General features: G+C 43.0%; 1 protein-coding gene and 1 long non-coding RNA gene across 2 annotated transcripts in view; one reads left to right on the top strand and one right to left on the bottom strand.

The window, feature by feature from the left end:
- Positions 1-12,476, bottom strand: part of LOC144329323 (uncharacterized) — a 349,880-nt gene that overhangs the window by 36,590 nt on the left and 300,814 nt on the right. The gene's annotated exons all lie outside the window — the stretch shown is intronic.
- Positions 8,708-12,476, top strand: part of HYCC1 (hyccin PI4KA lipid kinase complex subunit 1) — a 40,570-nt gene continuing 36,801 nt past the window's right edge. Inside the window, exon 1 of the mRNA XM_077937006.1 lies at positions 8,708-8,732. The gene's annotated coding sequence lies outside the window, so the exon portion shown is untranslated. The remainder of the gene's footprint in view (positions 8,733-12,476) is intronic.

Raw genomic sequence — 12,476 nt, 5'->3', positions numbered from 1 at the left:
AGAAAAATATTGTTATAGCCAGTGCTATTTTTCTATAAGAAGAGGAAACAGAACTTACCATGAACACCTCCCTTGTTCTCTTATAATGGCAATGGTGCCCACCTGAGAGGTAGGTGCAGGAACTGAGTTCAAGTGAGTTTTGGCCGCAGAAAAGCCCTGGTTACAGCTACCCCAATCTCCAACCATTGGTGCAAGATTCCATGGATTGCAGGTGCGCTTACCAGCATCTGTGTTCCCTTTTGGGACAATGGGGCACAACAGAGATGTGGACCCTTTATCACATATACAGGCCAACAAGACCAATCCCCCCCCCCCCCAGCCCGACGACATACGAATCAATATGGCTAACTTAACTCAATTCCTTGGGCCCTCTGATCTCTCGCTCCGCCAGCAAAAATAAAACACCACGCTGGTCATGCCAACTTGGATTACATAGCTGGTATAGAGTCAGAGATAGGTGGGACTAGTGGCCCGTTTGTTCTGGTTAATACGGCTAACTTTTAGCTTCTACAACCTGAAGTTATGGACTATCTACTAGGAGGCGTGCAGTTCTTCCTGGATGCTTGTCCATCCTGGCTGGTGATGTCTGCCAGAGCTGGGCTGGGTGTGTGATCTCAGAGGTCCTCCTGGATCTCTCAGAGGCTTTCAATATCATAGATTCTAAATCAGCTGACTGGGTCGGGCCACAGGTTCTGCTATGATTTGGAGTCTTCTGTCACGGAGCCAGATCCAATTGCTACTCCAAGACATTCAACAGATGGCTTGGCATCAGTGCAGGAACTCACCCACCCTCTCTACGAGGGCAGCAGCCATTGCTATTGAAGCTGATGTGCTGGAAAATACCACCTGCCCATGGGCATAGCCAGGGAGGGGCACCTGCCCCTCTAAATCAATAAAAATACATAGCAAACTAAGGTTCTGCTGCCCCCCCAAAAGGCCTGCCGCCCCTAACAAAAATCCTGGCTATGCCCATGCACCTGCCCCATGCAAAACGGTTGTGTAAAGTACTTGATTGGAGTACACCTTGGGGAGCTGACCACATCTCCCTAGCACACCTGCACAGAGCTGTAGTAATCAGCTTGAAGGGATTTTGGGATGTTGTTTTACCTGTTGTGTGATACAAATCTCTGCTTGCATCATGAAAGCTAAGCTTAGAATTGATGGTATCATTAAACAAAATTTATCTCTTTGAGGTCTTCTCCAGTGGCATCTTTTACAAGGTTGCACAGTTACTCCTCAGATGGCTGCAAGGTATTTATTTAATATATTTCAACCTCTCTTTTAGGGTGACCATCACACAGTGATTTTTTTAAAAATGCTAAAAACAAAACAATTGAACAAGATTCAGACAGCAGAGGATCAGGAGCATGCAAGAAGATCAATAGAATGCTGGGTGAATTTATAGTTTAAAAAAAGTATTCTAGGACTGCATAAAGACCACAAGAGAAAGAGTCCAGGCAAAGGGAGCCAAGTGGGGTTGCATAAACTACTGTGTGTACATTGCTAGCAGTAAAAGGCAGGATTTCCCCCCCCCCCCCATCTGAAGTCAAAACCTGCTTTCACCAGTAGATGTCATTATAGCAGTGGTAATAGAGATATAATTCTTATATGATAGCCCAGTGAAATAATGAACTTAGCTAAATAAATTAAAAAACCAAATAAGTTTTTGTTACAAACCTGTTGCTGGATTAATTGAGATCACTCTTTTTTTTTTAATTGAGCAAAACATTTGTACTCAAATAGGCTAACAAATTAATCGACCAAATGTTGCAGCCCTGATTCTTTATATTTGTATGAGTGTTGCACATGCAAACTGTTCAGTGGCACAACGGGTCAGTGTGCCTGGCTGTTAACCAGAAGGTTGGTGGTTCGAGCCCACCGAGGGACGGCTGGATTCCTGCATTGCAGGGAACTGGCCTGGATGACCCTCGGGGTCCCTTCCAACTCTACAGTTCTATAATTCTGTGCAAGACTCCATTCCCTGCACTAGTGTGTGACAGGTAATAATAATAATAATAATAATAATAATAATAATAATAATAATAATTTATTTATACCCCACCCATCTGGCTGGGCTTCCCCAGACACTCTGGGCGGCTTCCAAAAGAATATTAAAATACATCAATCATTAAAAGCTTCCCTAAACAGGGCTGCCTTCAGATGTCTTCTAAAAGCCTGGTAGTTGTTGTCCTCTTTGACATCTGGTGGGAGGGTGTTCCACAGGGAAGGTGCCACTACCGAGAAGGCCCTCTGCCTGGTTCCCTGTAACTTGGCTTTTTGCAGTGAGGGAACCGCCAGAAGGCCCTTGGTGCTGGACCTCAGTGTCCGGGTAGAACGATGGGGATGGAGACGCTCCTTCAGGTAAGGGACTGGAGGAGGTGCTGGTAAATTAACTTATCTCCTGGAATTCCACCAACACCAACACACAAAGAGCAACGCAAGGCTTTTGGAAGAAGCCAGTAAGGCAAGTGTGAGGAACCTTTGATCATCTAGATGTTGCTGAAATACAACTCCCATCACTCCTGGCCATTGGCTATGCTTGCTGGGTCCTGTGAGGAGTTGTAGTTCAGTAAGTAACACCTGGAGAGCCAAGGTTTCACCACACCTACAGTAAGGCAGCAACTACAATGCAACAGCACTATGACAATTACGTAATAAGCTTGTTTGTCTCCACTCCATAAGCCCTTAAATCTGATCTATCCGTTACCCTGCCCACCTCGAGAATCCATAATAATAAAGGACCCCTGGATGGTTGTCCAGTCAAAGGCGACTATGGGGCTGTGGCGCTCCTCTCACTTTCAGGCTGAGGGAGCTGGCGTTTTTCCACAGGCAGCTTCCCAGGTCGTGTGGCCAGCATGACTAAAATGCGTCTGGCACAACAGAACATAAAGAAGGAAACCAGAGCACACGGAAACGCCATTTACCTTCCCACCACAGCGGTACCTATTTATCTACTTGCACTGGCGTGCTTTCGAACTGCTAGGTTGGCAGGAGATCCACCGTACAACAGTGGCACAGAACTGATGTGTGCAATCGGATTATTTGATTGCAATCTTAAGTAGTTTCAGGCGGGAATAAATCCCATTAATGACAGTGAAGATGTATTTCTGAGTAAATTTCATAGTATGTAACTGCACACACCCACACACACTGTTGTAAATCTCATTTGTGTTAGCATGTGTATTGTTTTCCCAAGGTGCCCTTCTATGTTCTGTCGTGTAAGACTCCATTTGAAAACGCTGAGGAAATCCTCCTACCATTGTCTCTTCATAAACAAGCTCCCACACCCTCTTTTCATCTGAATTGATGAGTCACATTAATCAGAATTGAGGGAGCATTTTTACTATGATTATTAAGTGTTACCTGCAGCTTTGGCACTGTAAAGCTGTTCAGTAATCACCTTAATGCATTAAGTGAAGAGAAAATCTGTAGAGAACATCAGTAAAGCAGCAGGTTAGCTGGTATATATAGGCAACACAAGCATTGACATTTGGATGCCCACAGGGATTTATTTTGTAGCACAGAAGTATTTCAAAATGAGCCATGGATATCTAGCTGTTGTAAGACAGAATGGATGATAACCTGATCTTCTCTGGAGACTTCCGGTCGGCGCCAGCGCTTAATGGCGGTCCTTGCCTCGAGCTCCGAGGCAGGACTGCTCCGCGGGTTCGGGTCTGACCCGCTACGGCGAGCGGGGGGACCCCTAAAATCACAGGCGCAGAAGCCTGTGAGCAAGGAGACTCGGTGGGCACCTTTGCGCCCCCCGGTATCGCGAAAGAGCCTTTTTAAAGGCTCCGGAGCGGCATCGGGAGTGAACGCGGTGCTGAGAGTCGCAACCCAGCCCGCGGAGTGAAGCCGCATCGCCATTAACGGAGAGCGCCGATTCCTTCCTGAATCTGAAATTCGACCACAATACTCATGAGTAAGACTGAGAAATTTAAACGGGACATCTAAATTGAGTTTGGAAATTTGGCTGAAAACGGGAAAGGCATAAATCAAGGAAGTCTGCCTCCCCGGACTGCATGACATTTAAAGCAACGGAAAAGTAGAACTAAGTTGGAGAGCCTACCCTTTTGGGGTGAGTTAAAAAAAAAAACAACATTAACTTCCACGATTTGGTAAAAGAAGTTTTGAGCTGGAGTGTAAGAGTGGACTTTCAGAAGTTTTACTTTTGCTGCATGTAAACCCCCCCCCCCCCCGGGCCCGGGAGCGCCCTGTCTTTGAGCCTGTTGAAAAGGAAAGGAGTTTGACAGCTGTCAAAAGCTGTCAAACGGACAACTTAAAGGGAAAAAGCTTGCTATTTAAGACCTCTCTGGATTAAATGTGATACAATTGAACTTAAGTGGTTGGAAACAAAGAAACAAGTAGTGAAGTAAAAGATTGTTGGGAAAAGACTATTAAGTAACTAGATTCCCCCTAGGGGGAACCTTGAGACATTACAATGGCTGCGGATGGAAATTTACTAGCTGAGATAGAAAGAACATTCTACCTTCTGGGAATCCTACAAGAGCAGAGTCTTGCAATGAATAAACAACTTATGACCTTGACTTCTGGAATAAGTAGCTCTGCTGAATGTAATGAGGAATTGTATGAGAAAAAACCTGCAGCTGAACTGGAAGAGATATCGCAAGAAGTGAAGGAGACAAAACAAGCAAAGGAGAGAGCACAGATGGAAAGTACCAACCAGAAGCCTACACAAGTGGATTACAAACAAAAAGACCTTTGGATTACATGGATTATAAATCTGCAAAAGAAGCGAAAGATGAAGGAGGAAGCCCCTGGAATACTTGGAATTCAAGAACTCAAAAGAAAGAAGAAATATGACTGGGGCCTCCATTCTGACCTCGAATATGAAGGATTGGTGGAACTTTTGCAGCAGTTCTCTTTAAGCGTTTCTGAGGGAACAAAATCTGGCTTGATTGGGACAGAACTCCTTAGAGATCCAAAGACCAACATGAAGGACTACCAACAAATTCGGCGGAGAGGAACGGAAAGAGACTTGAAGGCCTCGGATGTCAGGAATCCAGGCTAAGGACTGTTATTTTGGACATATATTTGGAAGGGACGAAAACCGGGGATGGGAGGGGGGAAAACAGAAATTTTTCTTTTCTTTAAAAAAAAACAACACTTATGTTTTTTGGGTTCAGTCAATATGTTTATATTTCATAAAAATTGTGAAATCGATGGAAGGGAATTTGAGTTCAACTTAGGATAAGAATTAATTTTTTTTTTTATAAAAGATGTAATATTAACATGGTAAGAAGGGAAAATGATAACTTGCTGACACAATTATGGGAATTGGGATGCATGAAGGGGGGGTGGGGGGAAGTCAAGGACCGAAGTTAAGAAAGTAAGATCTTTGAAATTATACATGTTTTTGTCTTTGTCTTTTATGTGTGTGTTATGTCTTTATAAAATGTGAAAAACCAATAATTTTTTTTTTTTTTAAAGATAACCTGATCTTCTCTGCAGCTGATGTCTAACAAAGATTCAGGTATGATTTCTGCTCACCCTCCTCATCTTCAAAAGCTGCATCTAATGTTTTTCAATATTAGGATTACACTTTTCACAGTGTAGTCTTGTCTATATTTACTCGGAAGTAAATCCCACTGTGTTCAGTAGGACTTGCTCTTAGGTAAAGGTAAAGGTACCCCTGCCCGTACATGCCAGTCTTGCCAGACTCTAGGGTTGTGCGCCCATCTCACTCAAGAGGCCGGGGGCCAGCGCTGTCCGGAGACACTTCCGGGTCACGTGGCCAGCGTGACATCGCTGCTCTGGCGAGCCAGAGCCGCACACGGAAACGCCGTTTACCTTCCCGCCAGTAAGCGGTCCCTATTTATCTACTTGCACCCAGGGGTGCTTTCGAACTGCTAGGTTGGCAGGCGCTGGGACCGAACAAAAGCCCTAGGCGCTGAGGCTTTACCCACAGCGCCACCCGCGTCCCGGACTTGCTCTTAGGTGCATGTAATCATAGCCCATAGTCGAATGTTTAGGTCAAAAAAGCAGAGCATTTAAAGTTAAAGGCATTTTACTCTTGAAACAGACCCCCATTCAATTGTTTGTTTTATCAATAACCAGTCCTTTTTTTCTGGGGGGACGCAGGGGTTCGCATACCCCTAAACATTTTGTAAATCTTTGTACTTTTGTCCATTTACTGTATTTATTTCCCCCGATTTGAACTATAAAACAGTGATTTTATTGAGTCAAAATGGGAGTACCCCTAAACATTTTTTTTAGAAAAAAGCACTAACAATTCACAAACACGCATATACCAATGATCAGGGTAATGCCTTTGAATGGAAATTAGTTGGCGGCTCTCTCCTCTTGGCTCTGTTCAGTCCCAAGCTGGTCACACAGGCCTTCACACATGTGCAAGGTCTTAGAGACAAATATTCTTCAAGCTAAAAATAGTGAGGGAGAAAAGGTTGGGGGAGGATTGCCCTTCAATAAGCAGCACAGGACCGATGGTGGTGGGGAAAATAGTATTCAGACAAAAGTGGCCAGATTCTGTAAAAAGGAAATAATGGAGATAGCTCTGTGATTATACCATGCATTTAAAGCACTCATACTGTCATGAGTGACTTCAGCTGTCATGAATGGCTTCCTCCAAAGAAACCTGGGAACCACAGTTTGATAAGGGTACCGACCTCACAGAGCTACAACCACTAGTACCTTTAGTAAACAAACTATACTTCTCAGGACCTCCAAGTGATATAAAACTACTTCATATGTATGGTGCGAATGAGACCTTTATCACTACATTAGTTAATCATTAGCATATAGTGGCTAAATTGAATAATTAGTTAGTCACTATCATATGGTGGCTGTGTTCAGGGATTTCCCGGAATGTAAGATGTGGGAAACCCAGGACTGAGGCAACGGCGTGCATGCAACCCTCACTCCCAGTGTCCCTGGGTACAAATAGTGTGAAGGACTGAAGAGGGTTTTTATGCACATTCGACGTGCTTTTTAAAACTCTTCAGATCTTCATGCTAATGACGCAAAGCACTGAAGAACAGATGTTTGAGGCATCGCTTGCTTGTATGCCCCTGGATTCACCCCCCCCCGTCTTCCACGTCGCAAAATAAGTTGCGTTCAGTAAAGCTTACGCCCAGGTGTAGGACAATTGATACAGGATATGCATTTATGATTAGCTTAGAGCTGATCTATATACACACAACAGATAATGTAGTAAATTTGCTCCTGAACTGTGGGGGTGGAAAGAGAGCACTGCTTTGTTGAAATTTTTCTTTGTGGGGGCAGTCCTCAAAGTGTTGGTTAGGACCTTTAAAGCACTAAATGATCCAGGATAGTTTGAGGACTTCCTCCTTTCATAGGAACTCTGCTCTTCCTCGGGTCTTCAGCTGAATTTCTGTTTCCTGAACATTTGAGTTTAAGATGAGTTTGCCCAGACAGTGTTTTTATGTGTCTGGGTTTTTATGTCACCTCTAGGTTTCAGAAGCATGTCTGTTCTCTCGCTCCTTGCCTTCCAAAAGTATGAAGAAATGCTTGTGTTCTGGAAGGCATTTTTGCAGGAGCTCCCAATGCTGCCCTGTTTTCTCTTTGCGCTTTTAGTTGATTTTATTGACATTCTGCTGCTTGTTTTAATCATTACACCTGTTTTATTACTTGGCGTTATGTACAAGTTGCTGTGAAGGGATTCTGATAGATGCTGGCACTCCCCACTTGATGCAACATGTTGACAGATAAGGAAGCTTCGGGAGATGAAAGGTTAGCATCTGAGAGCATTCTTGCTGGGTCCCTGCAGGAAGGAGGAGGAGGAGGGATAATAGAGCTACCAAGGAGAAATACAGACAAAGGATGCCAGAGTGTTTCAGAGACCAAGGGGAGAGATTTATACAGGGAGGAGGAAGTAAAGGGAAAAGAGGCGAGCTGCAAAAGGTATCTGGGCTGCCTCAGCAGGGGCAAGAAGAGGAGAAAGAGTCTATCTAGGGTTGTCATCGCTAGTGGTGAGCCAGAGAGAGAGAGAGGTGGAAAAGTGGGCAGAAGAGGACACAGTACCAAAAGAGCCAGGATAAGAACGGAGTAAGAGAAGGCAGGACAGAATACAGTGCATAAAAACCGAAGCAGAGTGGAGTGCTGTGACAATGGCGCTCTTTGAGTCAGTTCCCCACCAGAGGGTGCTCTGAGTACAAGAGACCACGGCGGGTTCTGAGCGTTCCAGGAACCAGAAGTGGGACCAGAAGCAGAGCTGACAATTATTTATATCTTTCTTAACCATTTTCAGCGTAAGGCAAAACAGAAAGGCAGAATGTAAGCAACTTTCGAATTCTGCTCCTGCTTCCTAGTGATCTGTGGGGATCAACTGAGGATGAAGGGGTTTTGTGGACTTCTTCCCTCTTGTGGTGCACTGCGCAGAGTGGGCTAAACTTTCTCACCCGGCACACTGCAAGGGGTGAAGGTCAGGCCCTCCCGCCTCCTCAGCTGTTCATCCTCGGAGGACTGGGAAGGGTGTGGCTGGGTGTGTGTGGCTTTGGCAAGGACTGAGGGATAGGCCAGAGGCCAAGGAATAGGCCAGATTAGGCCTATGGGAGTTCCTCATGCCTGGTTTTGGTAAACATTGTCTGTCTTTTTATTCAACAAATGAATTTATTTCCTTTCAGGTGCAGTTGTTTCTCTCATTATGTTTCAAAAACACAGGAGGATTTGGAAAATCAACAATTCAAGGGTCAGACTGGAACAGGAATGAATTTTGTGTGATGCTCATGCAGGTAAGAGATGTATTAATTTGTTCTTAGGCATGAAAATGACAGAATGGAATAATCCTGTGCCTTTAAAGTGTTGGTTGCACATCTTAGGTTAGAACTGTGTGTTGCATTAAATGCTCTGCTGTCACCAGCAATGGCAAGTGCGCATATAATTTTCTCCTCTGTAATATTTAGGGTGGTTTACTGGATATTTCTGGTGGTGAATGGAGAAATATAAAATGCCATGTCCAGGTAAATTAGGAGGGAGATAGAAAGAAGTAAGAAAACCAGGAGTCTAAACAAACACCCAGCAAAGCAAGGGCTTCAGACTGTCAGTATTTTATGGGAGGGATCTGGGCACATACTGGGAACTGTAGGTTTGCACAGTTAAAGTGGATTAAATCACTGTCACCCTGGTACAGCAAATCCACTTTTAAGTGGCCTGGAAACACACTGAAAAGTGTGGAATGAACAAATGCTGAACAGGAATACATATAAACAGCCTGCTAGTGAATCAGGATGAACACTCATTGTTGCATAACCTGGCCATAAATAAATCTCAACAAATGCTCAACAAAGACCAGATATAATCTAACCTCTGTGTAAATTTTGTGCAAGCAAATCAGGATGAATGCTCAATAAATAACAAGCTTATCTGGATAAGCCCTGTATAAAAAATCTGGGACACTAAGACAAGTGTGAACAAACCTGACTTGGTCCATTGCATTATAAAGTCCAGCTCTTCCCTCCACAAACTCTCCCTCACTCATCTGAAAGAAACAGAATTGCTAAACATCTCATGTAACAATGCTAACATGCCTCCGGTGCTATCATGTATATGCAACACCATAAGTGAAATCTTCTACCTAAATTGAAAGTGGCCAAGTGATTGCCTGTAGATTGCTTGTTTCCCACTACCATTTTCTCTAACGTTCTCTGCCCATTCTTTGCACCAAGTAGGATATGCAAAGTGCTGCTTCTTGCAAAACGTCCTGAACAGGAAGTGGGAAGCAAGGATGCCACCCAAGTGAAACATGGCATTCCTGCTATGCTTTTGGCCAACCCTGCACTGCAGTACTGGGTTACCCAAAAGGAGCACATATGAGTCAGTCTCTATTCCTCCTCTAGCTCACAGGGACCCCAACCAATCTGCAGATATCACCATAGCTTTTTTTTTTCTTAAATAAAAAAATGGTATACAGTCAGTGCTTTCCCCCCCGGGATACTCAATGATATGCAGTATTGGCCCCTTTTTTCCCTAGAAGATACCACTGGTTACAGTCAACAAAAAAGAAACACAACTGTAAACAACAACGAAAGATGGGTGTTTGCAGGCTTTTTCAATGGTGTTTCAAATATACGCAATTTCATTTAGACATGCGGTGTCTTGGATCGTAACCCACGGATAAATTGGGAGTTGCCTGTATACATCTTGGCAAAGTACCAGTTTCTATGCCACACCCTGCTCATCTATTGCAAGAAACATAATCGGTAGTTCTCAGGTTCAAGTTAAGGGACATTTACCAACTACTATGTATTGTGAATTCTAAAAAGATGGTAGTGCAAGCACTTGCTGCCTGCCTGTAGTGTTTGTGCATGCAATAAAGTTCTGCCATATTCCATTAAAAAATGTCTGGTATAATCTTTGCTTTTTTTAAAAAAAAAGGATTTTCTTGATTTACAAAAGTGTGTGCAATGTCTCTCTCTTGTATATTTTTTCCCATGTAACATTTTTACAAGTCAGTTTCATTTGTTGAGACATTGGGAAGAAAAGGGGGAGAGAGGTGGAGGGGGGGAAAAGATGAGTTGGGGTCGGGTCGGGTGGCGATGTTTCTATTTTACTTACTATATGTAGGGTTTGGTGTCAGTGCTGCATCATCTTTGCTTTTGAAGCTAGATGTCCTGTACCTGTGTCTTCCTTTATACAACTATTTCTTCCTGTTGTTGACCCAGCTTTGTAAAAGTATTTGCTTTTGAGCAACGCTTTGACACTCTTATATTCAGTTTCATGGTGTATTTTTTCACTTGCCATATAATATTAGAGCAGTAACATTTATAGCACTGGAATAAATAGACTTTGCTAGTATCAGATGCCTTGCAGCAGATTTCCTACAACGTTCCATTAATCTGAGGACAGCTATTGTTTCTGTTCTCTAGTGTTGCAAACATTATCCTTTAATTATATAAGATTCTGGCATAGGTTTGGTTTTTGGGTTTTTTTAAAAAAGTGTCGTTTAAATTACCCTGCCAGATTTGACTTGATCATAAATTTGAAGTTTTGCAAAGCAGAATTTGGCAAACATCCAGGCTGATACAGTAGTTATTTCAGCATTTTTGTTTGTCTGTCTTGTTAGGTTCAGTGAACTAATGCAGTATAAACATATAAGCATGTTTTAAATAGCTGGCAACGTAAGTGGCATTGTGATACCCCATGAGACCTGCCAATGTAAACCAATTAGAAATATATGCAAGCTGTTAGGATATAAATGTAATAATAAATAAATAAACTACCTGTCCTCCAAGGAGCTCAAGGTGGCACAAGTGAGTCTCCCCTTCCCCATTTTATCCTAACAACCCTGTAAAGAAGTAGGTTAGGCTGAAATATAGTGATTGGCTCAAGGTCTTCGGTCAGTTTTGTAAATGACTGGGGATTTAAACCCTGATAGCCCAGGTCCTTGTCCAACACCCTAACCATATACAGTATACTACATCACTGGCGTGATGTTAACGATCTCAGTATTTGTTATGATAATTTTTCCATAAGCTTTGATGACATGTTTTCTGTAAACTAGCCATGATATGTGCTGCTTGTTTTGATCTTTCTTTTTATATTGTAGTGTTTTGCTGCTTTTATTGTACTGTGTTTCGCTGGGTTGGTGGGTATGTGATTCAGTTGTGAATTGCCTTGGAATTTAGAAAGTGATGGGTGGTGTATAAATATTTGCAGTAAAATAAAATGTGTGGTACAATCCTGCTTCGGATGTATCATTCAAAGCATGGTTTGCTAATCTGGACATCAGGTAAAATGATGGCTTGACAAACTAGGAAGCGTTGTATAAAACCACAGAATGAGGAGAGTGTCATATGGACACTATTACACAATATTGCATGCGTGAGCAGCAAGATGAGTCCACAATAAACTGCTGTATGGATATATGGCCCCCTATGTCAGAATATGGGGAGATATGGCAACCTGTGGGGGGGGGGGGGTATTTTGCACAAAAGCTCAACAACTTTGGGCAAAACTAAAAAAAAAATTGCTCCTCCCAAAAAAGCATGCATATTATGGAAGCATGCAGAGAACTTACAACACAGTACAGTACTATGCATGCTTACTCTGACGTATATTCCTCTCTGTTCATGAGACTTACTCCTAGGTACACATGTTTAGGATTGCAGCCTTAGTCCCTATGCTACACCAGCTCTCGTTGCCAGCTGTTTTTAAAAGGGCAAAATTCCATCTTCACAGCCAGAAAAACAGCTTAACAGTGGACTGAAACTACAAGAAGAAACTAGATCTTCCAACCCTTTCCATCTATTGTCCAACTAACCTTAAAATACTTGTAAATGCTTTGGAAGGAACTGGTTGAACTGCTTTCCTTTTCTGGAATACTAAATCCATTGATATTTTAATCAGCATTGTTGGCTAGTGGAATACTGTAAAGTAAACATTGCCCCTCTTCTGGAAATCTGAATCAACCCTCATAAGCATAGATGGACGCATCATATACTACAGTAAGCACCTCTGATTTGCTTTTAACTGTGGCC

The sequence above is a fragment of the Podarcis muralis genome, chromosome 12, assembly GCF_964188315.1.
Source record: "Podarcis muralis chromosome 12, rPodMur119.hap1.1, whole genome shotgun sequence".
Taxonomy (NCBI): domain Eukaryota; kingdom Metazoa; phylum Chordata; class Lepidosauria; order Squamata; family Lacertidae; genus Podarcis; species Podarcis muralis.
Note: the sequence above shows the minus strand (reverse complement) of the source record. Positions and strands in the feature narration are given on the sequence as shown.